This window comes from Jaculus jaculus, chromosome 21 (assembly GCF_020740685.1).
Source record: "Jaculus jaculus isolate mJacJac1 chromosome 21, mJacJac1.mat.Y.cur, whole genome shotgun sequence".
Taxonomy (NCBI): domain Eukaryota; kingdom Metazoa; phylum Chordata; class Mammalia; order Rodentia; family Dipodidae; genus Jaculus; species Jaculus jaculus.
The window spans coordinates 3,523,679-3,550,039 of record NC_059122.1 but is presented as its reverse complement, the minus strand read 5'-3'; the positions used below and the strand labels follow the sequence as shown (position 1 = coordinate 3,550,039).

At 46.0% G+C, this 26,361-nt stretch overlaps 1 pseudogene; it reads right to left on the bottom strand.

Annotated features, from left to right (window-relative positions):
- The window catches only part of LOC123456381, a 105,471-nt pseudogene extending 83,598 nt beyond the window's left edge, over positions 1-21,873 (bottom strand).
- Between the last annotated feature and the right edge of the window lie 4,488 nt (positions 21,874-26,361).

The following is a 26,361-nucleotide window of genomic DNA, read 5'->3' as shown; positions in this document are numbered from 1 at the left end:
GCACGTAATAACGTGGTTCAGTGTTATCGTTGGAGAAAGATCTAGTTTCCCCATCATCATGTCTCTCCTAAAGTTCCCATGTTGGGGGAGCAAGGGATTTACTGAGCATCTGTGAGCCACTGACAGATATCCACAGGAGCTAACACTCCTACTGAAACCCACACGGAACCAAAAGGCCATTTATCCTCTCTCTTCCTCTCATTCATGTTCAATAAAAACTCAACAAAGGGCTGGAGAGATGGCTTAGCACTTATGGCGATCTTCTGCGAAGCCTAAGGACCCAGGTTCGGTTCTCCAGATCCCATGTGAGCCAGATGCACAAGGGGGCGCACGCGTCTGGAGTTCGTTTGCAGTGGCTGGAGGCCCTGGCGCGCCCATTCTCTCTCTCACTCCCTAATAAATAAATAAAAATTAAAATTAAAAGAAACCAAAATAGACACACTTTGGACTCAAACATGTCACGTGTTAATTAATGGTGGGGAAATTTGCAAAGATATGCATTATTAGGTAACGTCAACACTGTACAAAAGTCATAGAGGGTGCTCACACTGTACAAGTTATAGAGTGTGCTCACACTAGAGGGTGCTCACACCAATGTTGGTGGTGGTGTTAGTCAGGATTTTCTAGAGGAGCAGAACTACTGGAATGAAATACACACACACACACACCCACACACATATACATATACATATACATATACATATACATATACATATACATATACATATACATATACATATACATATACATACCAATCAATAGATCAATAGACTTCAGAGATGAGTGAACATATACATATACATAAACCAGGTTGACCTGGAATTCACTCTGTAGTCTCAGCTGGTCTTGAACTCATGGTGATCCTCCTACCTCTGTCTCCCAAGAGCTGGGATTAAAGGAGTGTGCCACCACACCTGGCATGAATTATATACATACATATATATATATAATATAATATTTTATTTATTTATTTATTTATTTATTTATTTATTTATTTATTTATTTATTTATTTATTTATGACAGAGAGAGGGAAAGAGAGAAAGGGAGAGTGAGAATGGGCCCATCAGGGCCTCTAGCCAGTGCAAACGAACTCCAGATGCATGAGCCACCATGTGCATCTGTTCACATGGGACCTGGAGAATCGAACCTGGCTCCTTAGGCTTCATAGGCATGTGCCTTAACTGCTAAGCCATCTCTCCAGCCCTAGAGTGAATTATATTAAAGAGGGAATTTATCCAATTAGCTTAAGGTAGTCCTCCAATGGCAGTTGCAGGCCCGAGAATCAAGGAGCCCGGTAGCTGCTCAGTCCCTGTGGCCCGATGTCTCAGCAGTCCTGATTGGGCGCTGAAGGCCTGGAGGCTTCCCGAGGGGCCGCTGGGTTTCGATCCATGCGGGTCTTCGGTCCACGCTGGTCTTCAATCCACGCTGGAAGGCAGCGAGCAGCTCCGGCAGCCAAGTGGAAAGAAGGAAGGAAGGGGGTCTTTTTACCCAAGGCTTTACAGGCAAGCACCTTAACTGCTGAGCTATCTCTCCAGTCCCCTACTGATTTTCATATTCAAAAAAATAACTGAAAAAATCATGTATGTGGTATGCTATTGGTATGTGTGAATGATATTTTGTGTTTCTTAGCACAGGCATTTCACTCTCCTGCTCTTGTGTGGGTTTTTTTTTGTTTGTTTGTTTATTTTTATTTATTTGAGACTGACAGACAGAGAGGAGGAGGAGGAGAGAGATAGAATGGGTATGCCAGGGCTTCCAGCCACTGCAAACGAACTCCAGATGCGTGCACCCCCTTGTGCATCTGGCTAACGTGGGTCCTGGGGAATCGAGCCTTGAACCGGGGTCCTCAGGCTTCACAGGCAAGCGCTTAACCACTAAGCCATCTCTCCAGCCCTCTTGTGTGGTTTTTGCATGCTCCCTTCTCAGCATAATTCCTTCATGATAATGGGGCAGGATCAATAGACTTCAGAGATGAGTGAACAGAGATGACTTTTGCAGGGGCTCGAGGGACGATGGGAAATCAATTTGCAAAGGACTGTGACACAGTACAAACACAATGATAGTGACGTTTGTCTGCTACAGTATAAACCTGGATGCAGTGTAATCCTGCCTGGCTAGAATTCAGATTTTTTTAAAGAAGAAAATCTGCCATTCATACATTTTTAAATTTATTTATTTGAGAGAGATAGACAGAGAGAGAAAGAGGCAGATAGAAAGGGAAAGAATTGGTGTTCTAGGGCCTCCAGCCACTGCACAGGAACTCCAGGTGCATGCACCCCCTTGTGCATCATCTGGCTTACGTGGGTCCTGGGGAATCGAATCTGGGTCCTTTGGCTTCGCAGGCAAGCGCCTTAACGGCAAAGCCAGCTCTCCAGTACAAAGTTTCAGATTTTAATCTCAGGAAGATGAGCAGCTCTTCTGAAGGTGGATTTGTAGGGAAAAGAGTTCCCAAAAACGGAGACTATGAGGTTTGCAAATGACATGAGAAGGAAGAGGTGGTCTGCACTGACTGGATCGGGGGACATAGCAATTTAGGTTGGGCAGAGAGACAGGGCAAGCTCGGGAAGGTCTTGCATGCCACACTGAGGGCATGCAAACTCTCAGCAAGCATGGCACAGGGGCCAACACAGTGTGCGCCTTCTCTTCCAGAGTGTGGAGGTGTTGAGGAGACATTGCAGGAAGGATTCTGTCTCTTGGGATATGGGTGGAATTAATGCAGCATTTCCTTATTGGAGACCTGGAAGTTTCTAGACCATGTGCAGCATGATAGGATAAGGGCAGGATTTTTTTTTTTTTTTTTAGTTTTTTTGAGGTAGGGTCTCACTCTAGCCCAGGCTGACCTGGAATTCACTATGGAGTCTCAGGGTGGCCTTGAGCTCACGGCGATCCTCCTACCTCTGCCTCCCGAGTGCTGGGATTAAAGGCGTGCGCCACCACGCCCGGCTCAAGGGCAGGATTCTTGTAGGTTTGGGTGCTGCTATCCTTCCGGAGTAGGTGGTGATTGCTCAGGGAGACAGCAAGGCCTTACACCTGGCTGCCAGTGCCCCTTGCCTCCACGCTGTTGCTGGTGACTTTGGAACCCAGTCCCATCAGCCTCCCAAGTCTAGCAGCTAGCTCTCCGGGAATCCTCCCGGCTGCAAGGCACCCAGCTTCAAGGGCAGATTACTGGGTTTTCAGTCTCTCCAGCTATGGCTGGACTGCACAGCTCTCATCCTGCATGCTAACCTAATAACCCCTCTCTTATAATGCCCCTCCATTCTATTCATTCTGCTCCTTGGTCAGGAGGAAGCAATCAAACGTAGAACTCTGGTAAAATAGTGAAAATTATGGGCTGGTCTTAGCAGTTAAAGAACCACGGAAGTTTTCTGGTTGTGGAAATAACTTTGAAGGTGGAAAAAACTGCAGGCAGTTGAAAATCAAGGGTCAGGGGGCCGCGGAGGGTCCACATGGAGCAGTTGTGTCATGAATATTCAGTGATATAAATGAATATTCATGCATGAATTACCCTGTCTACACGCATGAATCTTTTTTCATGTTATTTATTTATTTATTTTGGTTTTTCGAGGGAGTGTCTCGCTGGTCCAGGGTGACCTGTAATTGACTCTGGAGTCTCAGGGAGGCCTCGAACTCACAGAGATCCTCCTACCTCTGCCTCCCGAGTGCTGGGATTGAAGGCATGCACCACCACGCCTGGCTGTCTTTTTTCATTTTTATTTTTCATTTGCTTTTTATGAAGGAGAGAAAGAGAGCAAGAGCCAGAACAAGAGAGAGAGAGAGAGAGAGAGAGAGAGAGAGAGAGAGAGAGAGAATTAGTGCGCCAGGGCCTCCAGCCATCTTGTGGTCATGTGTGGTCTCGTACGTTTGCGTCACCTTGTGCGCCTGGCTTACGTGGGATCTGGAGAGTTGAACGTGGGTCCCTTGGGCTTCTCACCTTAACTGCTAAGCCATCTCTCCAGCCCTCCACTTATCAGCTTTGAGCTAATTATATGATCTGTGAACCTATACCAGTTCCCGCTTTTGTTATTTTTCTTTAAGTTTTCTCCTTCAGTCTTGGGCAATAAGCATCCATTGTTTATGAGCTGGGGTGTTAGTCGTGGCTTTTCTCATTTGCTGTTGGTGATGACAAACCTTGAAGCTGTGAAAACTTGCAAGAAAGAGACTGAGATAGGGAGAGAGAGAGAGAGAGAGAGAGAGAGAGAGAGAGAGAGAGAGACTTTCCCCACATATGTTCTGCAGTAGCTTGCTGGGACCGTGCTGTGGATTGTGTGCAGAAGCAGCGGGAATTTATTTGCTTCTGATCTGAAGGCTGGAAGCTGAGGCCAAGGTGTCCTCAGGGCTGGTTTTGTCTGAGGCTCTGAGGACGAGATCTAGACCAGCGTTGTTTTGCCTTGTCGATCGATGTTGTCTCCTCATATCTTCACGTCATATTCCCCCTGTGTGTCTGGCTCTCGGTCTGCAAACTCCTTTCGACAGCAGGGAACCTCCAGCCATACGGGGTGAGGATCTCACTAAACAGAGACTTTTAATGTCATTATGTTTTAACATAGTTAAACGTAGTTAGGTTTTAATGTAGTTAAAAGTAGTTATGTTTGGGCTGGAGAGATGGCTTAGCGGTTAAGCACTTGCCTGTGAAGCCTAAGGACCCTGTTCAAGGCTCGGTTTCCCAGGACCCACGTTATCCAGATGCACAAGAGGACGCACGCGTCTGGAGTTTGTTTGCAGTGGCTCTCTCTCTCTCTGCCTCTTTCTCTCTCTGTCACTCTCAAATAAATAAATAAAAATGAACACAAAAAAATTTTTTAAAAAGAGCCCTTTTCCAAATATTGCCACATAATGTCACACAGGGAGTTAGAACCTCAATGTACGAATTTGAATTTGGGGTACAGTTGGCCTCATAACGCCCATCTTGTGGAATAATATGTGGATGTAGGTATCTGGAAACTTTAGAAACTATTAGAATCTTTGAGTGGTGTCTGTGAATCCTTCTCGGGGAACAACAGCCGCATTGGTATGTTTGCGGCTGTCCCTAGCCCACCGGGGAGGCTGCTTGCCCCAAGGAGGAGACACAGGCTTGGTCTCTTTGCAAAGTCTGTCCTTAATCCTCAGGACTTGATGTCATGTCACCATTTACCAGCTATTCTACCAGCCTGTCATGTCCTTACTGAGTGCTTCTCAAACTGTATTTCTCTACAGCACCACTGTTTGAAGTGTTCATACCATGGAGGGGAGTAAAGAATTCATCTGTTATGGATTTAAAATTTATTTTTTAACAATTTATTTTATTTATTTGCAAGCACACACACAGAGAGAGAGAGAGAGAGACGGAGAAGAGAGACAGACAGAGAGCTAATGGGCACGCCAGGGCCTCCAGCTACTGCGAACGAACCCCAGACGTGTGCGCCCCCTTGTGCATCTGGCTAACATGGGTCCTGGGCAACCGAGCCTCGAACCGGGGTCCTCAGGATTCACAGGCAAGCGCTTAACCACTAAGCCATCTCTCCAGCCCTGTTATGGATTTAAGATACGGGATTCCTCATTCCATCTGTCCCTCAGGATGAATGGAGCTTGCGTCCTTGAGCCACTCTCTGAAAGCTTGTTTTGTTTTTATTTATTTTATTTTTATTTTTGAGTCATTGAAATGGGAGGCTAACTTGGCAGTGTAACACAGCGTCATCTACCATTCTGTTTCTCTGCGGAATTTTGTGGTTTTGTTACTTTATAGTGGCACCTTATTAGATCAGGACCATTGTGATGGTTTGACTCAGGTGTCCCCCCGTAAACTCAGGTGTTCTGAATGCTAGGTTCCCAGCTGATGGAGATTTGGGAATTAGCGCCCCCTGGAGGCGGTGTAGTGTTAGGGGCAGGCTTATGGGTGTTATAGCCAGTGTCCCCTTGCCAGTGTTTGGCACACTCTCCTTTTGCTATTGTCCACCTGATGTTGGCCAGGGGGTGATGTCCACCCTCTGCTCATGCCATCGTTTTCCCCTGCCATCGTGGAGCTTCCCCTCGAGCCTGTAAGCCCAAATAAGCCTCTTTTTCCCACAAGCTGCTCTTGGTTGGTTGATTTCTACCAGCAATGTGGACCTGACTGCAAGAACTGCTCCTAAGAAATCGGTGTAAAAAGTAAAACCAGAAACTCCTTGTTGCAGCCCCAGCAGAGAAGCAGTCACGAGGTGTGCCTGCAGCTAGCGAGGCACACAGTTTCTCTTCCCACACAGGTGCTTTGAGCAGAAGGCCTGCCCCTCTGCAAAAGTTTGGTCCCTCTCTCTCTCTATGAGGCATCACTCTCCCATTTGCCTTCCGGGCCCCATAGGCTCAGAAAAATGTTTTTGTTCAGTAAGTCTGGAGTTGTTGGTGTTCCACATAGGAGAGTGGTTGTACCTTTGACCTGTGATTCAGATGATGTATCTTTGTGGAAAGAAAGAAATGTAGAGGTGAAAATATTTCAATTTCAGTTTCATTTACTCAAGATCTCAAGGACAAATAATAAGGCGGGTACATTCTAAAAGGCGAAGTCTAAAAAACTGTGGACATTAACCACTTCAGGAGAATACACAGGCTATTGTGGTATCCTCAGTGAAAAACTGGAAGAGTTGCGGGTAATGGGAAAATTATTAGAAAACACTTTGCACTTTTCACATTTTTTAAAATGCTTTCCTCCTTTTAAATTATTTACTTATTTGTTTGACAGAGAAAGAGGGAGAGGGAGATAGAGAGAGACTGGGCGCTCCAGGACCTCCAGCCGCTGCAAACGAACTCCAGATGCATGTGCCCCCTTGTGCACCTGGCTAACGTGGGTCCTGGGGAATCGAACTTGGGTCCTTTGGCTTTGTAGGCAAATGTCTTAACCACTATGCCATCCCTCTAGCCCACTTTTCATGTTTGGAGAAACTTTATAATTTTTGTATTAGGGTTATCCAGAGAAATAGAACCAATAAGATAGACACACACACACACACACACACACACACACACACACACACACGTCATGCATCATATATTTTTGACATTTTGGTCAACAAAAACCTGCGTGTGTGTGGTAGTCTTACAAAATTCTATCACCTAGTGACATTGCATTTGTCTAAGTTTGTTTAAGAATGATATCTGAGGGCTGGAGAGATGGCTTAGCGGTTAAGGCGCTGGCCTGCAAAGCCAAAAGACCCAGGTTCAATTCCCCAGGACCCACATTAGCCAGATGCACAAGGTGGCGCATACATCTGGCATTTGTTTGCAGTGGCTGGAGGCCCTGGCATGCCATTTTTTTCTCTCTCCCTCTCTCTGCTTCTTTCTATCTATCTCTCTATCAAATAAATACATTTTAAAAGAGAGTGATTTTTGCAAATGATGACATCACCTATGGACACACTTCTAAGAACGCATGGCTATTATTAAGCGATACAAATGCGTAGCTAATGAGATTTCTTTTCAGAAAGTGGCTGATATTATCATGGAAAGTGGCAGTTCATGTGTGTATGTGAGGGGACCACCAGCTGACGCCCTGGGAGAGAGTGAAAGTCACAGTTCAAGTTGGAGGCTGTCTGCTGTGAGGACTCCCTCCTGCTTGGTTGTGAGGTCAGCCTTCTACTCAGGACTTTAATCTGGTGGGATGAGGCCAGTGCTCATAGTGGAGGATAATCTGTTTTATTTGAAGTCTGCTAAGTTAAATAAACACGCGTCTCACCCAGTAAACACCTTTCCCTGTTTGATTACTTTATATAAGCACTGTATGATGACACATAGAATTAACCATCACACTAAGATGTCCCCAGAAGCATAGGGACTATTTTTTTTTTTAATTTGAGGTAGGGTCTCACTCTAGCCCAGGCTGACCTGGAATTCACTATGGAGTCTCAGGGTGGCCTCGAACTCACGGCGATCCTCCTGCCTCTGCCTCCCGAGTGCTGGGATTAAAGGCGTGCGCCACCACGCCCGGCTACCGCATAGGGACGTCTTGCTCTAAGTATGTTGGTAGTGTAATCTTGCCCCCTGGCACAGGGCAGACCTTTGCTGGGCAAGGGTGACTGTGGTGGTTTGATTAGAATAGATGGCCCCCAATATATTCAGTTGTTTATTTGTTTGTAGTTTGCATCTGTAGCCACCTGCTGGAGGCAGTGTCACTGGGCGATCTTAAGGTGTGGCGGTGGGTTTCTGATTTCAATCTAAAGATATGCAAAGTGTGCCTAGCTGGAGTTCCTGAAGTGTGCTGTGGCTTTTGACCTTTAGGCTTGTGCCTCTCTCTCTCTCTCTCTCTCTCTCTCTCTCTCTCTCTCTCTCTCTCTCTCTCTCTCTCTCTCCTTGGGCCTATGAAGGCAGGCCAGCTTCTTCTGCCATTATGGAACTTCCCCTGGATCGGTAAGCTTCAATAAATCCCTTCCTCCATAACTGTGCCTGATCTGGAAGTTCATCTCAGCGAACCTGAATCTGTCTGCTACCGTGACCATTATGGAAAACTGCTTGGTGGGTGGGATGGCATGGGGGAATTATCTGCAGTCACTGTAGCAGACAGAGCAGGATTCAAATGTTTCTGTTGGGGGCTGGAGAGATGGCTTAGCGGTTAAGCGCTTGCCTGTGAAGCTTAAGGACCCTGGTTCGAGGCTCAATTCCCCAGGACCCATGTTAGCCAGATGCACAAGAGGGCACACGCATCTGGAGTTCGTTTGCAGAGGCTGGAAGCCCTGGCGCGCCCATTCTCTCTCTCTCCCTCTATCTGTCTTTCTCTCTGTGTCTGTCGCTCTCAAATAAATAAATAAAAAATGAACAAATATTTAAAAAAAATGTTTCTGTTGGAACGCGGGCGTAGATGATCCACTCTCCTGAGCTAATCTCTGTGTAGGAGGGAACTGGGCCGTGGAGGCAGGTAGGGGTCTGATTATATCGGAGTGTGCCCCATTATTTAATCAAGGTTGAATTCAGAAAATGCAGCAGGCTGGTAACGGCCAAGCTCATGTCTGGCCGAGGTAGTTTTTTTTTGCCAGGATGGACTTCAGTTTCCAGGGCAAGGTTTCCAAAATGGCTTCTTGCTTATGTGTCTTCATGATTATAATTCTGCGTTAAAACCTGCATGGAGGGCTGGAGAGATGGCTTAGCGGTTAAGTGCTTGCCTGTGAAGCCTAAGGACCCCGGTTCGAGGCTCGGTTCCCCAGGTCCCACGTTAGCCAGATGCACAAGGGGGCGCACGCGTCTGGAGCTCGTTTGCAGAGGCTGGAAGCCCTGGCGCGCCCATTCACTCTCTCTCTCCCTCTATCTGTCTTTCTCTCTGTGTCTGTCGCTCTCAAATAAATAAATAAATAATTAAAAAAAAAACTTGCATGGATAGAAGCTTTAGAGAAAGCGGTCAACTCATATCACTTAAAAAAAATTACGGGGTCCTCTTATAGAGTTGGCAGCCTTATTTGTTTTTAAATATTTTATTTTTTTTATTTGAGATAAGACAGGGAGGAAGGGAGAGAGAGGGAGAGAGAGAGAGAGAGAGAGAGAGAGAGAGAGAGAGAGGAAGAGACAGAGACAATGGGTGTTACAGGGCCTCTAGGCACTGTAAACAGCCTCGCTACCTTGTGCATCTAGCTTAGAGGGGAGCTGGCGAGTGGAATCTGTGTCCTTAGGCTTCACAGGCAAGCACCTTAACCACTAAGCCATTTCTTCAGCCCAGCCTTCTTACTTTTGAAAACCAAAGGCTCTTGACCTCACTAAATAAAATCTTGGAGATTTATTTATTTATTTACTTATTTATTTTTGAGGCAAGGTCAATGATTTCCTAGGCTAGCCTGGAAATTATCCTGTAGCCCAGGCTGCCCTTGAATCACGGTGATCATCCCCCAGCCTCACAATTAATGGGATTATAGGCATGATCCACCACCAGCAGAGCCACTTTTTGCATATGTAAATGTGTGGACATGTGGATGCGTGTGTGTGTGTGTGTGTGTGTGTGTGTGTGTGTGTGTGTACATGCAAGTTAAGGTCAGAGGTTGATGTCACATGTCTTCCACTTCCCACCTTATCTTTTTTTTATTTTGGTCTTTATTTATTTATTTATTATTTAATTGAGAGCGACAGACAGAGAGAAAAAGAGGCAGATAGAGAGAGAGAGAATAGGCGCACCAGGGCCTCCAGCCACTGCAAACGAACTCCAGACGCGCGCGCCCCCTTGTGCATCTGGCTCACGTGGGTCCTTGGGCAAACACATGCAGGCCACACATTGGAAGTTTTGTGGGGGAATCTGAATTCAGATCCACATGCTTGCAAGATAAGCCTTTTACATACTGAGCCATATCCTCATCCTGCAGAGAAACTTTTTTTTTTCAAGGTAGATTTTTCACTCTCGTTCAGGCTGACCTAGATTCACTATGTAGTCTCAGGGTGGCCTTGAACTCATGGCGATCTTCCTTCCTCTGCCTCCCAAGTACTGGCTCCCAGAAATACTTTGTTTTGTTTGTTTGTTTTTTGAGGTAGGGTCTCACTCTAGCCCAGGCTGACCTGGAATTCACTATGGAGTCTCAGGGTGGCCTCGAACTCATGATGATCCTCCTACCTCTGCCTCCTGAGTACTGGGATTAAAGGCGTGTGCCACCACACCTGGCTCCCAGAGGTACTTTTGAAATGAAAAAAACTGTAGAAATACGGCTTGATAATCAAAACAGTGGATTTGTTGTGAGATTTCTGAGAATAGAATATTGAAATTAAGACTTACTAGTGAAACTTTTAAATCCATGTTTCTTTTTTTAAAGATATTTTATTTTTATTTATTTATTTGACAGAGGAAGAGGAGGGTGGAGAGAGACAGAGAGAATGGGCGTGCCAGGGCCTCCAGCCACTGTAAATGAACTCCAGACGCCCGTGCCCCCTTGTGCATCTGGCTTACGTGGGTCCTGGGGAATCGAACCGGGATCCTTTGGCGTTTGCAGGCAAACGCCTTAACTGCTAAGCCATCTCTCCAGCCTCCACAGTGACATCTTATATGGACAGACACAGCGATCTAACTTGTCACTCCAAAAAAAAATTTTTTTTTTTTTTTTGGCCGCTTTGGGTAGGTTCTTGGTGCAGCAGTGGAGTCACGTGTCTGAAACATGAATTACATCCTATTTCCCTCCACAATCCCCGCCTGCTGAGTCCCTACGTGGTTCCATATCATGCTTCAGGGAAAATCTTGTCTTTACTGTCACCTACGACAGGACCCCTGTCACTGGCCTCCGGTTAGTCCAGCAGCTTTATTCCCCCCTTCTGCCCCCGTCTCTCTCTCTCTCTCTCTCTCTTTAGCACTTGCTGCTCTTATTTGGTCCCACAAACAGAGCTTACGTGCACATTTCCAATGCCTGGTCAACTTCGCCCAACCTACCTCCCAGACTTAACTCCTGTGTCCACTGTTGCTTCCCAGGCACGAATTTCTATATTAAAAAAAAAAAACAAAAACACAACTGAAATCTGGCCTGGAGAGATGGCTTAGTGATTAAGGCATTTGCCTGCAAAGCCAAAGGAACTCGGTTCGATTCCCCAGGACCAGCATAAGCCAGACGCACAAGGTGGCCCATGTGTCTGGAATTCCTTTGCAGTGGCCGGAGACCCTGGCATGTCCATTCTCTCTCAAATAAATAAATAAAATGTTGAAAAATGAAATCTGAAAAGTACATGCATTCATGAAATACAGCATATTCTAATGCATGAATGAATCGTCTAAAGATTATACCAGTGACGCGTAAATCATCTCAAACATTTATGGTTTCCGTTGGGAGGATCCAAACTACTCTCGCTGGTGACTTTTCAATATAACACATTTTAAAATTAATGCCACATTATTTTGCCATAAAACATTAGGATGTAGTCCTCTCATCTAAGTGTATTTTCACACTTCTCGACCAATCCTCCTCCCCATTTCTTCCCAACCTCTGCAAAGTACCACGCCATGCTCTCTGCTTCTGAGATCAACAGGCTTTTACACGGGAGCAAGGAGCAAGGAACATGTGGTACCTGTATGTCTGAACCTGATTTATTTCACTTAAGGCAATAACATAATAAACCTCAGTGCCACCATATTCCGTCAAATAACAGGATTTGATGCTCTCTCTCTCTCTCTCTTTTCTTTTGAGGTAGGGTCTCACTCTGGCCCAGGCTGACCTGGAATTCACTTTGTAGTCTCAGGGTGTCTTGAACTCACCAAGATCCTCCTACCTCTGCCTCCCGAGTGCTGGGATTAAAGGCGTGCGCCACCACGCCCGGCTTAGGATTTGATTCTCTTTTAGGCTGAATATGACATTTAGTTATGAATGTGCACCACATTGTTCTTATGCGTTCATCTCTCTATGGGCATGTAGGTTGATTCTATGGGCTCTCGTGATCAACACAAGAGGGTAATGGGAGATAAGAAGCATGTTTGGTTAATACTTGCTCCAACTATTCTGTCACCACAGCATATATACTTTTGTTTTTAATTTTTTTTGTTATTTTTATTTATTTATTTGAGACCGACAGACAGAGAGAGAAAGAGGCAGATAGAGAGAGAGAATGGGCGCGCCAGGGCCTCCAGCCACTGAAAACAAACTCCAGACACGGGCACCCCCTTGTGCATCTGGCTAACGTGGGTCCTGGGGAATCGAGCCTCGAACCAGGGTCCTTAGACTTCACAGGCAAGTGCTTAACCATTAAGCCATTTCTCCAGCTCCCTAATTTTATTTTTTTAGAGAGAGACAGAGAGAGAGAGAGAGAGAGACAGAGAGAATTGGCATGTCAGGGCCTTGGCTGCTGAACTCGAACTCCAGACGTTTGCACCTCCCCCCCAGTGGGCATGTGCAGCCTTGCACTTTCCTTGCCTTTGTGCGGCTGGCTGATGTGGGATCTGGTGACTTGAACATGGGTCCTTTGGCTTTGCAGGCTAGTACCTTAACCGCAAAGCCACCTATCCAGCTCTGTACTACATTTTCTGTGGTTCATCTCTTCATCTGCTGATGGGCACCGAGTTTAGTTCCACAACTTAGCCATTGTGAACAGTGCAGCAATAAGCAGGGTGTGCAAGAATCTCTGGGGTGTATTTATTTCATTCCTCTGGGTGTTTGGCTTGGAGAGGTACAGATGGATCATATGGTAGTTTTTATTTTTTTTAAACCACTGGAAAGGATTTTCGTACTGATTTCCATAGTGGCTACGTCAGTTCACATCCCACTAGAAGTGTGTTAGAATTCCTCCTTCCCCAAGTACTTACCAGGATTTGTGGTCCATGGTTTTCTTGATTATATGGCATCTTTTTAAAAAATTTTTTGTTCATTTTTATTTATTTATTTGAGAGTGACAGAGAGAGAGAGAGGAAGATATATATAGAGAGAGAAAAAGAGAGAAAGAGAGAGAGAGAGAGACAGAATGGGCGCTCCAAAGCTTCCAGCCACTGCAAACGAACTCCAGACGCGTGCGTCCCCTTGTGCATCTGGCTAACGTGGGTCCTGGGGAACCGAGCCTCGAACCGGGGTCCTTAGGCTTCACAGGCAAGCGCTTAACCGCTAACCCATCTCTCCAGCCCTAGATGGCATCTTACAGGCACTTTCTTGTGCATCTCCCAGGTGGTTAATGGTGTTCCACACCATTTTGGATATTGTTGGTTATTTGTATCTCCTCCTTGGAGAACTATCTTTTCAATTCACTAATCCATTAATTGATTAGATGAATTTTTGTTTTGGCATTCAACTTGTGAAATTTTTAGGAGATTCTAGGTATTTCCTGTCAGATTGTAGATTTTCCCCTCTCCCATTTTGTAGGCCACCTCTTAACTCTACTGTGTAAGCTCTTTAATTTCATGTGATCCCACTCATCCATTCTGGCAACGATTTCCTGTTCATTTGAGACCTTCTCAGAACTGTCCTGCCCGTATCTTGAAGTGTTTTGTTTTTTTCTTCTTTTCCTCTAGCACTTTTGGGTCTCACATTACATTCTTTGCTCCATTCTGAGTTGATTTTAGTGCATGGTGATTAATGTTGATCCAGTTTCATTCTGCGTGAGTGTGTATGTGTATGTGTGTGTGTATGTGCATGTGTGTGAATGTGGGCGTGTGTATGTGTGTGAAAATGGGTATGTGTATTGTGTGTATGTGTGTAGGTGTGTGTGTATATTTGTTTGTGCATGTGTGTGTATGTATGTGTGTATGTGTATGTATGTGTGTGTGTATGTATGTTTTGTGTATCTGTGAAAATGAGTGTGTGTATGTGCATGTGTGTGAATGTGGGTGTGTGTATGTGTGTGTGAATGTGTGTGTATGTATGTGTGTGTATCTGTGAAAATGAGTGTGTATGTGCGTGTGAATGTGTGTGTATGTATGTGTGTGTATCTGTGAAAATGAGTGTGTGTATGTGCATGTGTGTGAATGTGGGTGTGTGTATGTGTGTGTGAATGTGTGTGTATGTATGTGTGTGTGTATCTGTGAAAATGAGTGTGTGTATGTGCATGTGTGTGTATGTGTGTATGTGTACGTGTGTGAATGTGGGTGTGCGTATGTGTGTGTGAATGTGTGCGTGCATGTGTGTGTATGGGTGTGTGCATGTGAGAGTGTGTGTGTGTGAGTGTGCATGTGTGTGCTTGTGCGTGTGTGTGTGTGTTTGTGCATGTGTGTGTGAGTGTGCATGTGAGTGTGTGTGTTGCTGGCAATTGAAGCCAGGCCTTCCGCATGGCAGGTACGCGCTCCGCCACTGACTTCCCACTCAGGCTCCTTCGTACTTTTGCTAGTGTGACCCAGGGTCTCACTAGCTGCTCCGGCTGCCCCCGGGTTACTGTGGAGCTTAGGCGTATCTAGAACTTGTGCTCACCCTCTGAGCAGCCGGGGAAGCAGGCCTGCAGCACCAGACTTGGCTTAGCTTCACTCTTCTACAGGTGGATGCAGCGGTTGACCTGGAGCCGTTTGTTAAGAAGCTATAATGGGGTCTGGAGAGATGGCTTAGATTAAGGCGCTTGCCTGCGAAGCCAAAGGACCCAGGTTCGATTCCTGGAGACCCATGTAAGCCAGATGTACGAGGTGGCACATGCATCTGGAATTCGTTTGTAGTGGCCAGAGGCCCTGGCACACCCATTCTCTTTCTCTCTCTCTATATGCCTCTTTCTCTGTCTCTCTCTTACATAACTAACTAAATAAGTTTTTAAAAAAGAAGGTATAATGTTTCTGACATTTTTATCAAAGATTATGAGGTTTTAGCGCTTATGGGTTTATTCTGAGTCGTTTTTTCCTCTGGTCTACATGTCTGTTCCTGTGTTGATTTTGTGGCTATTGTACTGTAGTGTAATTTGAAATTAAATTTTGCGATGTCTCTGCCATTCATTTCTCTCAGAATTGCCTTGGCTGTCTTTGAGCTTTCATATATATTTTAGGACTCTTTTTTCAGTTCTGTAAAGAATGTCAAAACTTCGGTGGTGGTTACATTGCATTTGTGCATTGCTTTCAGTAACGTAGTCATTTCTACAATATTATGCATAAGCGTAGGGGGTCTTCTTGTCTTCTGCCGTCCTTTCCAATTTCTTTCGACAGCGTTTTCTCACCTCCTTGGTTAAGTTTATTCTTAGGTATTTTGTCTTTTCTTTTTTGTTGGTTTGTTTGTTTTGAGGTAGGGTCTCACTCTAGCCCAGGCTGACTTGAAATTCACTATGGAGTCTCAGGGTGGCCTCGAACTCACGGCGATCCTCCTACCTCTGCCTCCCGAGTGCTGGGATTAAAGGTGTGCGCCACCACGTCCGGCTGGTTTTCCAGTGTTGTAGGACATACATTTTCAAATTATCTACTAGCAATTTCATTGGAATGTATTGTACTCTCCCATTTTCATCTCTAATTCTATTATTTGTGTTGTCTTTCTCTCGATTAGTTTGACTACGGTCTTCCAACCTTGTTCTTTTCAAAGAACCTTTTATTATTTTCAAATTTTTAAAAATATTTTTGCAATATTTTATTTATTTGTTTATTTGAGAGAGAGCGAAAGAGGCAGATAGAGAGAGAGAGAATGGGTGCACCAGGGCCTCCAGCCACTGCAAACGAACTCCAGATGTGTGCCTCTCCTTGTGCATCTGGCTTAATGGGTCCTGGGGAATTGAACCGGGGTCCTTAGGCTTCACAGGCAAACACCTTAACTGCTAAGCCATTTTACCAGCCCTATTAAAAAAAAAAACAACTTTATGGGTTATGTACATTGTGTATGTAAACAGCAGATGTTGGTTCCATCCTTTCCTGCATCTTTGCCCCTTTTCTAAGAGTCTACATATTTAGCCTCCATTTTATTAATTTCTGCTTTGAATTTTATTATTTTTGCTGCCCGCTGATTTTGGGGTGTTGTTTTCTGAGATCTCTGATTTCATCATTATGTTGCTTATTTGAAATCTCTGAGTTTTAGGCTCTTTATTTGAAATCCCTCTATAAACATTCCTCTTAGAACCACCTTAGGTGTACCCAGAAGGTTTTGGTAAGCTGTGTCCTAATTTTCATTTATTTCTAGGAGTTTCAACATAGCCCCCTGGATTTTTTCCAGCGATACACTGGGCATTCAAGAGTGTAGTGTCTCGACTGTGGAACAGAGCCAGACCCCAGACAGTCAGCCCGTCTAGTGCTGGAAAGCGCTACATGAGCTACTGGGGGAAAAGTGGCCAGCAATTGTCTGAGCAAAGTGTGGTCTAAGCTCCACACCCCAAAAAGAGGTCCACACCAGACACACCAGTGCAATAAGTGGCACCCAGCCTTGGCGGGTAACCAATACCTTCCTGATCGGCTAAGAGACCCGCTCCGTGTCAAGGATCCCTCATCTGGAACCGGGATGCAGGTCAGAAGCCTATGGAGACAAAGATTCCGCTCTCCTGTGTCAAGCTCTCACTAATCTTGGCTTAAAAGAGGGACTACATCCATCAAATTCTCTCTAAATTAATAGCACATATCATTTAACCTGTGCTGACTTCACTCTCCATTGGATAACCTGGTTTTCTTTTTCAGAAGGTAGCGAGCCTGGAGGAGATAAAACTACCCTTCTCACTTCAGCCCAGCCACAGCTGAAACCACAGAGGAACCGGGGAGATGAGCAAGAGATTGTTTCCATGGTGAACCTGACAATCAAAGCCAGGGGGAAGGAGACAGACCCTGAGGACACTCAACACCCACCAAAGCAGAGATCCAGAGGCTCCTAAGAGCCCATCACTGAAGGAGACTGAAAACTCACCTCCCCACCCCCACGGCTCAGGGAATTTTGCAGAAGAGGGGGCAGAAAGATTCTGAGAGCCACAGGTTGAGACATCATGCCCAGGGGCATTCCTTCCCCCCAAAAATAACTGACTGCTGCTCCCATAACGCATAAGCCACACCCCCATGGGGAATCCCTGCAACCCCACTGAGGAGGGTCCCCTTTGGAAAAGGGGCAGAGATGAGGGAAATGATAGTACTAACATGTGACATATCCATACCAAGTATGTCCATGATTAATAAAAATTTTTTTAGGGCTGGAGGGATGGCTTAGTCGTTAAGGCGTTTGCCTGCAAAGCCAAAGGACCCAGGTTCGATTCCCCAGGACCCACGTTAGCCAGATGTACAAGGGGGCGCACGCATCTGGAGTTCATTTGCAGTGGCTGGAGACCCTGGCGCACACAATCTCTCTCTTTCTTTCTCTTTCTCTCTCTCCCTCTTTCTCTGTCAAATAAATAAATAAATAAAATTAAAAAAAAATTTTTTTAAAAAAGAGTGTAGTGTCTCTTGCTGCCGTTTTCTACTTCTATTCTTACTATGATCTGAAAACATACAAGGAATTATTTGAATTCTTTCTGTATTCCCTAAAATTTTCTCTGTAACCTAGAACACGGCCTATTTTAGAGAAGATTCAATGGGCTGTTGAGAAAAATTGGTAGTTAGCTTTTTTGGGTGGATTATCTGTAGATATGTTAGGTTCATTGGCTCTGTAGCGTAGTTTAGCTCTGAAGTTTCTTTGTTCGTTTCTATTTTCTGATGGCCTAGTTAAAGATGAGAGCAAGCTATTGAAGTCCCCCACTATTCTTTGTATCGGGGTGTATCTGATGTTTTATGATCATCAGTGTTTGATATGGAACCGGGAACACCAGTATTTGGCGTGTGTATATTTATAATTGCTATGTCTTCTCTTTGATTTTCTTTATCTTTTTTTAAACCCCTGAGGTAGGTTCTCGCTCGAGCCCAGGCTGACCTGGAATTCACTCTGGAGTCTCAGGGTGGCCTTGAACTCATGGTGATCCTCGTACCTCTGCTTCCCGGGACTAAAGGTGTGCACCACCACGCCCGGCTCCTTCTTCAGTTTTGTTGATTCTTTCCATCTGTATTGCTGATTTTCTCACCCCCCTCTTTTTTTTTTTAAACTTTCTTCTATCTTGATGGTTCTCTTGATCCTGGATTGATGTCTTCATTTATTTCATTTGTGTATTTGCTTTTTTGGGTTCGCGGATCCTTTTTACTGGCAACATTTGCTATATTCATCCAGCATTTTTCTGACTGCTGTGTCTTTGTGTTTTAGTAGTTGAACAGCTGTCACATTCCCTTGCTTTTCATGTTCTCTCTCCTGCTGTTTTCTATTTTTTAAAATAGTTTATTTATTTATTTATGTGAGGGAAAGAGACAGATAGAGAGAAAGAGAGAATGGGCAGGCCAGGGCCTCTAGCCACCGGATACAAACTCCAGACACATGTTCCCTCTTGTGCATCTGGCTGACGTGGGTCCTGGGGGATCGAACCCAGATCCTTAGGCTTTGCAGGCAAATGCCATAACCACTAAGCAATTTCCCCAGCCCCATGGTTTTTTTTTTTTTAATCTTTATTTTTACTTATTTATTTGACAGAGGGAGAGAAAGAGAAAGAGGCAGGGAGAGAATGAGCATGCCAGGGCCTCCAGCCACTGCAAATGATACATGGGCCACCTTGTGCATCAGGCTTACATGGGTCCTCGGGAATCGAACCTGGGTCTTTTGGCTTTGTAGGCAAGCATCTTAAGTGCTAAGCAATTTCTCCAGCCCCATAAATATTTTTATTTATTTGTTTATTTGACAGAGAAAGAGGGAGAGAGACAGAGAGAGAGAGAGGGAATGGGCATGCCAGAGCCACTGCAAACAAACTCCAGACGCATGCACCCCTTGTGCATCTGGCTAACATGGGTTCTAGGGACTTGAATCTAGATCCTTAGGCTTCATAGCAAGTGCCATAACCCCTAAGCCACTTTCCCAGCCCCCTGGTTTTTTTTTAAATCCTTATTTTTACTTATTTATTTGACACACACACAGAGAAAGAGGCAGAGAGAGAATGGGTAGGTCAGGGCCTCCAGTCACTGCAAACAAACTCCAGATGCATGTGTCCATTGTGCATCTGGCTAACGTGGGTCCTGGGGAATCAAAACCAGGTCCTTAGGCTTCGCAGGCAATTGCCATAACTGCTAAGCCATTTCCCCACCCCACTGTTTTTTTTTTTTTAATTTTATTTTTACTTATTTATTTGACAGAGAGAGAGAAAGAGGCAGGGAGAGAATGAGCACGCCAGGGCCTCCAGCCACTGCAAACAAACTCCAGATGCATGCACCCCTTGTGCATCTGGCTAATATGGGTTCTGAGGAATCGAACGTGGGTCCTTTGGCTTTGCAGGCAAATGCCTTAACTGTTAAACCATCCCTCCAGCCCTGTTTTCTGGCTTCATCTGAGGCAGTGTCCTCTTGAGAGCTTAATCCCCAGCACCCCTGAGAGAGAAGTGCAGCAACACCAAACCACAAAACGTAGAGGTGACAAATATTCTGGGTAACAGTGGAAATAGTCAATGTGCGAGGCAAAGGAAGGGAGCAGAGAGCAGAAAAATCGACGTGAAGAAAGGCTAAATAAATGAAGGGCAAGAGAAGAGAAGCAGTGGGGGAGAAAGTTATCGGTGAGAGGAAAACCAGGAAGAGGTTAGGAAAACTAAAGAAGAAAGAAAGAGTTCAAAGATTTCCTGATAAGCGGAAAATTCATAAACAAAATTAGATAAATGCTGGAAGGAGAATTAAAAGTAAAACAGATTTAAAAAAAAATGAGATAAGGGCTGGAGAGATGGCTTAGCGGTTAAGCGCTTGCCTGTGAAGCCTAAGGACCCCGGTTCGAGGCTCGGTTCCCCAGGTCCCACGTTAGCCAGATGCACAAGGGGGCACACGCGTCTGGAGTTCGTTTGCAGAGGCTGGAGGCCCTGGCAAATTCTCTCTCTCTCTGCCTCTTTCTCTGTCGCTCTCAAATAAATAAAAATAAACCAAAAAAAAAATTAAAAAACTAAACAAAACACGAAGGCTAACTTATTCTCATCTCCATTTCCAGAATGCCTTTTCAGCCTTCTGATCTTATCTGGGAAACATTGTCCATTGGAGGGCGTTCTCCTCCAATATCCCTTTCTGAGTCCCCACAAGGCAGGAGCTGTATCATATGACCAAACTGAACGGTGGTGCTGAATAAGGTTGGGGGACTCAGTAGCCAGCGGCAAGACTTGTGGCTGGATGTCATGACACACCACCAAAGACATTCTGATCGCATTCCCAAACATGTGCACTTCAGGGGAAGCTCATGGTGCGATGCAGATGTTCTATAAAGTTGTGACATTCTATAAGTCTCTCTCTCTCTCTCTCTCTCTCTCTCTTTCGAGGTAGGGTCTCTTTCTGGTCCAGGCTGACCTGGGATTAACTATGGAGTCTCAGGGTGGCCTCAAACTCACAGCAATCCTCCCACCTCTGCCTCCCGAGTGCTGGGGTAAAAGGCGTGTGCCCCCACGCCCAGCTCCTTTAAAAAATTTATGTATTTATTTATTTGAGAGAAAGAGGGAGAGAGAGAGAGAGAGAGAGAGAATGGGCACATGAGGGCCTCCAGCCCCTGCAAACGAACTCCAGACGCGTGCGCCCCCTTGTGCATCTGGCTGACGTGGGTCCTGGGGAACCGAACCTGGGTCCTTTGGCTTTGCAGGCAAATGCCTTAACCACTAAGCCATCTTCCCCAGGCCTCTTAAAATATATATATATTTTTAAATCAGAGAGAGCAAGAGAAAGCAATAGAGAAAGTGAATTGGAACATCAGGGCCTCCAGCCACTGTGAACAAGCTCCACGCGCGGAATTCTAGAGCTGTAGTTTGCATGTATGACCTTGGATGCTTGCGTCCCCTTGCGTGTCTGGCTTACCGTGGGGTTTGGAGAGTTGAACACGGGTCTTTAGGCTTCCCAGGCAAGCGCCTTGATCACTAAGCCACCTCTCCAACCCGGGGACTCCTTTTTTTTTTTTTTTTTTTTTTAAACCCATTTCTAGCTCCTTGTTAGGGATTTCTTTTTGGAAATACCAGCATTAGTTTTCTTTCTTTTATAAAAATATTTTGTTTTAATTTATTTACTCGAGAGAGCGAGACATACAGAAATAGGCAGGGAGAGAGAGGGAGAAAATGGGCATGCCGGGGGCCTCCAAAAGAACTCCTGCAGAAGAACTCCAGACGCACGCGCCCCCTTGTGCAGCTGGCTCACGTGGGTCCTGGGGAGTTGAACCTGGGTCCTTCCGCTTTGCAGGCAAGCGCCTTAGCCACTAAGCCACGTCTCCAGGCCCCAGCATTAATTTTCTATTTATCCTGTAATTATGCACTACCGACAGGTGCTTCCCTAGGAACAGCAGAGTTAGTTCACTGTATGTAACCGTATGAAGAGAAGAAGATCCAGCAGGAGGCGGGGTTGGGGGGGCAGCTGAGCTCTAAAGGGTCAGATCAGGGGTGCGAGAAAGGCAGGCGTGAATCTGTATGAGAAGGCCGAGAGGCTGTGTGATTTAGCACAAATGCCACAGGCCTGGGAATCTAGAGTTTAGTGATGCGAACCGAGGGGGCCGATTTATAGGGTCCTCACCGTTGCCTTCTGCTCCGTAACTCACACTTCGGTACTTCTCTGACATTTGCCCAATGAGCCAATAATTTTGGGCCCTTGTTTTTTTTTTTTTTTATATGAAAGGTCCCAGTTTTCATTAAAACTGTTCTATAGGGCTGGAGAGATGGCTTAGCGGTTAAGCGCTTGCCTGTGAAGCCTAGCAACCCCAGTTCGAGGCTCGGTTCCCCAGGTCCCACGTTAGCCAGATGCACAAGGGGGCGCACGCATCTGGAGTTCGTTTGCAGAGGCTGGAAGCCCTGGCGCGCCCATTCTCTCTCTCTCTCCCTCTATCTGTCTTTCTCTCTGTGTCTGTCACTCTCAAATAAATAAATAAATAATTAAAAAAAAAACTGTTCTATAGCGAAGCACCAGTGGACTCTTAATGGCTCCAAGGATGCATAGAGGCCTGAATTTCCATCGGGGCTCCCTAAGGTTGTACGTAGGCTTTCCCGAGGGTCACTTGGGACAGCAGCAGGAAGCCTGACCAGGGGGCTGAGATCTGTTTTCCATGTCGATAAGAATGACGTCATTTTTATTACTGTTTCAGTTTGGATCCATTTATATTTCATTTTGAAGAAAATGTCATTGAGCTGAGTCCCCCCCCCCACCGCCCTACCCCAAGGTAGGGTCTCACTCTAGCTCAGGCTGACCTGGAATTCACTATGGAGTCTCAGGGTGGCCTTGAACTCACGGCAATCCTCCTACCTCTGCCTCCCAAGTGCTGGGATTAAAGGCGTGCGCCACCACGCCCGGCATGAGCTGAGTTTTAGAAGCATTGAAGCACCGTGTTCTGAGGTGGCACGTTACATGGCGAACCTAGCTAAGGTTCTTCCTTCTCTAGAACAGTTTTGCTTTCTTATCAGTTTTACTTTTGTATTTTCAGCTTTGTTGCTTTTTTTGCACTTTCCTTTTTTAAAATTTTTTTTCTTGTTTATTTTTACTTATTTGAGAGCAACAGAGAAAGAGAGAGAAAGAGGCTGATAGAGAGAGAGAATGGGCGCGTCAGGGCCTCCAGCCACTGCAAACAAACTCCAGACGTGTGCGCCCCCTTGTGCATCTGGCTAACGTGGGTCCTGGAGGATTGAGCCTCGAACCAGGGTCCTCAGGCTTCACAGGCAAGCGTTTAACCGCTAAGCCATCTCTCCAGCCCTTTTTCTGCACTTTTCAAGAAATGTAAAATAGGGGCTGGAGAGGATTGCTCAGTGGTTAGGCCGCTTGGCTGCAAAGCCTAAGAACTCATGATCATATCTCTAGGTCCCAGGTGGCTGGATGCATGGTGACACAAGTGTGCAATGCCGCACGTGCACACAAGGGGGCGCACTCACCTGGGGGCAGTTTGCAGCAGGCTGAAGTTCCTTGTGCACCCATGCTCTCTCTCTCTCTCTCTCTCAAAATAAAAATAAATGTAAAATGGGGCTGGAGAGATAGCTTAGCAGCTAAGGCTTTTGCCTGCAAAGCCGAAGGACCTCAGTTCGATTCCCCAGGACCCACGTGAGCCAGATGCACAAGGTGGCACATGCATCTGGAGTTTGTTTTCAGAGGCTGGAGGCCCTGGCACGCCCATTCTCTCTCTTTCTATCCACCTCTCTCTCTCTCTATCCTACCTCTCTCTTTCAAATAAATAAAATATTTTTGCTTTCTTACCTGGCTCCAAGATGTCTGAACCTTCTAAGGAGCGGTGCTTTCTAGCCACCAGCTGGTTACAAACTGTGGAAGTCAAGGCAGACTTGCTTTTGCTCATTTTGCAGCACCCCCGGAGAGGAAGCATAATGAATCCTGCTCTTCCAGACGAGCAGACCACTTAAAGACGCCTGCACGGAACAGAGTGGGTCATTAGGACAGTCAGGACGGATGTCCCCAACCTCATAAAACTACTCTTTGAGCTGCTGGCCTTTGAGTTTTGGCTCGCTGCTTCCGGCCAAGAGGGTACTAGGCAATGATTGCTAAGTCTTGCCAGCAGAACACACTGGACTCCCTTCTAATGAGGCGAGGGTTTTCAGCGTTGAAATGTCTACCTCGGGAGCAAGTGGCATCAAAGATACACGGGGCTTGGTAGTCTTTGTTCAGACCTGTGCTGACTGTGTGGCGTCAATGACCAGGACCTTATCCAGGGGTCAATGTGGCCATTGGGCTGTAACTGGCCTGAGCTTACTTGGAGACTCAGCCATTATTGCATTTCAAGAGAGGCGTAGAAGGAGGACTCTCTCTCTCTCTCTGGCAGCTGCAGTAAATTACCAAACAGTGGTTTCCAATAAAACATATTTACTCCGGGGATCACAGAAACCCAAACCGTCTCACTAAGCTAAACTTGAGGTGTCAATTCTTTTTGGAGGCTCCTTGGGGGACAGGATGAGCCTCAGCCCGGCCTATTGAAGTCTTTCAAGAGTACTGAGAGACAGCCACACAGAGCAAGGCAGCTCAGGCAGGTCCCCCTGCCGACCTCACTGTGGGCAGCATCCAGAGCTGTGTTTCTTGTATATGGGAGCATCCTTTGAGGTCACACCATTGTGTCACAGGGTCCGCTCCTGCTGTCTGAATCATACAATGTGCTCAGCCTTGCTTTTTTTTCCTTAAAATCATCTAGGATGGGCTGGAGAGATGGCTTAGCTGTTAAGCGCTTGCCTGTGAAGCCTAAGGACCCCGGTTCGAGACTCGATTCCCCAGGACCCACGTTAGCCAGATGCACAAGGGGGCGCACGCGTCTGGAGTTCGTTTGCAGTGGCTGGAGGCCCTGGTGTGCCCATTCTCTCTCTCTTTCTGTGTCAAATAAATAAATAAAAATCAAATACTTTAGGGCTGGAGGGATGGCTTAGTGGTTAAGGCACTTGCCTGCAAAGCCAAATGACCCAGGTTCGATTCCCCAGGACCCCTGTAAACCAGATGCACAAGGGGGCGCACACATCTGGGGTTCGTTTGCAGCGGCTGGAGGCCCCGGCGTGCCCATTCTCTCTCTCTCACTCTCTCTCTCTGCCTCTTTCTCTGTCTGTTACTTTCAAATAAATAAATAAACATAAAACAAAAAATTTTAAAAAAATCATCTAGGATGTTTTCTGAGACCCTCTCCCAGTCTCCAAACAAAAGGTGAATCCCAGAGAGACACGGCACTTGCCTCTGTTGTCAGAAGGGCACTCAATGCATGGTGCCAACCCTCACGCCACTTCTGTGACATCCCTCCACCTCTGTGTGTGATGGGACCCTTCCAAACAGTTACAGCCGCTGCTGGAGATGTCCCTCCCCTGGGCACAGGAAGCCCGCTTGGCTGGACCCTCCGATGGCTGACGGGTGTCCAGAGCTGCAGCATTGGGAGGCTGGCCTGTGGGGTGTTGAAATGCGACGCAGGGCTTGTGGATGCTCTGCGCTTGTCTCTGTTACCCCACGACTCACCAATTTCTACTTGGCATAGCATCTCTCTGTCCACATGTATCTTACCTTCTTCCCATTCTTTTTTTCTGTAGATTTTTGCTCGGTCACTGCAAGAATCTTTGCTCTTAGCTCCCTTTACTAATTCTCTTGGCGAGCCAAGACCATAAACCGAATCAGAACCAGACAAGCAAGCCCGTCTGCGTTCTTGCCCGGGCAGGTTGGTGAACAATGCTTGTTGCCAGGTTAAGGGGTTCAGGGTTAGCCGAGCCTTCTTTGAGGTAAGTTAGAGGTAATTTGAATAGCACCGGGCACTTGGCAGCGTCTGAACATCCCCTGTGGAGTCTCTGGGAACATCTCTACCCTCAGGATCTTCCAACCGGGCTTTCTTTTTAAAAAAAGTATTTTTGAGCCCAATGTGGTGGCGCACGCCTTTAATCCCAGCACTGGGGAGGCAGAGGTAGGAGGATCGCCGTGAGTTCAAGGCCACCCTGAGACGACATAGTGAATTCCAGGTCAGCCTGGGACAGAGTGAGACTCTACCTTGAAAAACAAAACAAACAAACAAACAAACAAAAATATAGTGGCTATCATGGATGGTTTTTAGGCCCACAAAACTTAACCCATATTGTGCCTTCATGTGCATCCATAGCTTATACAATATAAAAAAATGAGCCTTAGCCAGGTTTGGTGGCGCACGCCTTTAATCCCAGCACTGGGGAGGCAGAGGTAGGAGGATCACTGTGAGTTCGAGGCCAGCCTGAGACTCCATAGTGAATTCCAGGGCAGTCTGAGCTAAATTGAGACTCTACCTCGAAAAACCAAAAAAAAAAAAAAAAAAAAAAAAAAAAGCCTTTATGTAAGCTGTAACCTTTGTATAATATTAGTGTGTGGGTATTGGTCGACTGATTGTAACAAAAGCACCCCATGTTTTTAGTGTTAATAGTTGGGGAGGCTGAGGCAGTGACGGAAAGTGCATGAAAACTCTGTACTAGCTGCTAAGTTTTGTGTTTATTATTTTATTTTTTGAGGCAAGTTCAATAGACTGGCCTTTTATTTAACGAGAGAGGCAGAGCGAGAATTGGTGTGCCAGGGCCTCCAGGCACTGTAACCGAACTCCAGATGCTTGTGCCACCTTGCACATGCATCACCTTGT